The 2,813-nt window shown below is 35.6% G+C and overlaps 1 long non-coding RNA gene across 1 annotated transcript; it reads right to left on the bottom strand.

Moving 5' to 3' along the window:
- Positions 1-1,530: 1,530 nt before the first annotated feature.
- On the bottom strand, positions 1,531-2,453 carry LOC119909475. Its single transcript, XR_005445462.1, has 2 exons — positions 2,393-2,453; positions 1,531-2,146 (listed from the first exon to the last, which is right to left on the bottom strand). It is a non-coding gene; the product is annotated as an uncharacterized LOC119909475 (long non-coding RNA).
- Between the last annotated feature and the right edge of the window lie 360 nt (positions 2,454-2,813).

The raw sequence follows: 2,813 nt of genomic DNA, 5'->3' as shown, positions 1-2,813 counted from the left end.
AACTTTATAGGGCTAAAGTAACATTAACTAAGCTAACAGCAGGTCCTAATAGTGCAAAGTGAACATTATCTCAATGTGTTAGCCAGCTAACTTCAAGTAATGTTAGCCTTTCTGTTAATAAAATACACAATTATAAAATTAATAATAAATACAATAATTAGTATAAGTATAATGTACTTTTTGCTGTTTTGAGTGCTTCACCCATAATGCTTATGAGTTAGCAGTACTGTTCAGGATAACAGTGTATGGAACTGTATTTTCACACACGCACACACACTACTTCATACAGTGTCATGAACAGAGTCTTGTCAGTCTGCTGCTGTAAACTATCATTTAATACTGGTGTCAGAGGAATTACACAATATCACAATGTTTTTTGGGCGTATTATTTGAGTTTATTTGTACTGACGTGTGCTAATGTTGGCTAAATCTCAAAGTTAGCTGAACATAGCTCTTTAGCTTTAGTATCAAAAGACAAGTTAATGTCTCCTCTACTTTGTGCAAAGTTACCTTTTTGAACATTCATACCTAACAAAGTTGTATTGCATGAAATGTAAAGTGCAAAAGTTTTACTTTTGAAGCAAAACAATAAAAAAGTTGTGCTCACCTAAGATTAGAGTGACCTTGACCACACGTGAACAGGAATTTGACCATAGACCAACAAGTCACACAAAAATGATTTTTGAGATAGAGCCTCTAGTGTTGGAGTTATGAGCAGTGTGACAATTTACCCCGCTCTCCCCTATGTTTTGAATTTTGACACTCGTTAAACCGAAGCACCGTGCCAAGGTAGTTATCCCCGACAGAAAGTGTTTCCCCACTTCGTAGCCTTTTATTCATTGCACTCAAATGAGAATGTCTACACAAGACGAGCATTTAGTTTCACTCGTAAAGCAAACATGTATTTCGCGATAGTCTGGTGATGTTATAACTGACCACGTAGTCGATCACTTTGTCAGCCATGTTACTGTTTAGAAGCTAGATTCAGACAGACTGTCACCTTTTCAAGTAAGCTGCTCCTACATACGCCATCGATACTGTATCAACATCACTGTCATCACTTTAACACTTTGCTTGCCTCAACGGTACATCTCCTTTACTCGGAATGTACATTAAACTGAATGCAGCATTGTAGACAAGAGTTTCTCCTTGTAATCCATGTTTCCCTTGCATGGCCTTTGGATATTGCTGGAAATTGTCCCCCTCCTTAAAGGGTAAATTATTATCCTAACAATTCAATAATGCATTGCATTTAAACAGAACTTGTCATACACAAAAAGCCATAACAGTAGCCTCCTACCAGGCTGGACATGCAGTCTGCCAAAATATGTTTCCCCCTCCATAATGCACAGATGACGGCCTACTGTATTTAATTTTGTGCAAACTTAACATCATGACTAATAACAGGGGTGAATTTGGAGAAGTTTCTCTTTTCCTAGCAAAAGTTATAGTGGAATACAAATAATTTCAGTCTATATATTCAACCTGCCATAAAATGTATCGCCACCACAAACCATTTCCAACATGCTGTGAAGCTTTAAAGGGCATTTATTTTGACCGCTTACTCTGAAACTGCTTTCTGGTTTCCTTGCATTTAGGAATTCTAAAAGCTTAGGCCTGAACATGGAGTGAGTCTCAAGTACACTTTCAGTTTTTATGTATAATACACACAGTATATACTGTATACATTTCTTCATTACTTGAACTACCTCAAACTATGTTTGGCCCGTATGACAATGTATATAGTGAGACAATAACTTTGTCAGCAGTTTTTGACATGCTCATACCACATGCTAAGTATTGGTTGATCAATCAATAGAAAGAGATACTCTGCAATTATTTTGCTACATAAGGTCATTTTCCATGCAATAATAATAATTTTAAATTGTGTAAAACTTTTTTTTAACCACAAAAAAGAGGAGGGACACATCCATATTTTTTAAGATAAGACAACACAAACATGGATGGTGTAATGGCACACAACAAAATGTAATGAATCACTTCCTTCAGTACAATAGCATATTGCTGTATAAAACATTTTCTGTAACTATGCAGGAGCAGAAGGAGTACACATGAAGGCCTCCTCGGCTGGTGGGCCTTTAACGCACTTATGGTGGAACCACTGCAAACAAATGTCACACTGGATCTGGAAAACAAAGAATGTGGATTTTTTTAAAAAGATATCTTCAGTAAGAAGCTGCAAATTTCTATTCTTGTGTAATTGACGTTATCTTTTTAATATATATAGTATTTCATGTGGAAGTACAATAATAAAATGTATGTTATTCCAGGATAAAATAGAAGAAATAGAATATAAGAATCCAACATAGCAATTCAAGATCATTCTTAATAACTTTATAACAAAACATCTCATTTCACATTTATTGCTTACCCAAGTCAAGTTCGTGTCATGCTCCTCTTCCCCACAGAAGTGACATGTCACTCAGGTCATCTTGGAAACAACAACAAAAAAACCCACATGCATGCTTGTTTCGTGAATTTAATCTCACTATCATACTATTTAGGTAACTACTGAATAATTCTGATAGCTGCATAGTATGTTTTTACAGAACGGACAGTTATATTGATTGCCAAAACATTCCCTCATAGCTTATACTTACCAGTCTCTAGGAGAAGAGTGACAGCGATTTGCAACCTGTGTTTGATGATGTCCTCTTTTGTTGCAGGAAAAGCTACAGTTGCCTTTTTCAAGAGTTGTTCTGCAAACTGAAAACAACATTGTTAAAAAATCATGTTACAGAGACATTTTTTTAACACTTTTAACTGTACAATAGTCATTTAATAAAGTGAGG

This window comes from Micropterus salmoides, unplaced genomic scaffold, assembly GCF_014851395.1.
Source record: "Micropterus salmoides isolate LMB-PRFRI ecotype aquatic unplaced genomic scaffold, ASM1485139v1 Ms_hic_scaffold_18, whole genome shotgun sequence".
Classification (NCBI taxonomy): domain Eukaryota; kingdom Metazoa; phylum Chordata; class Actinopteri; order Centrarchiformes; family Centrarchidae; genus Micropterus; species Micropterus salmoides.
This window is presented reverse-complemented; position numbering and strand designations above follow the sequence as displayed.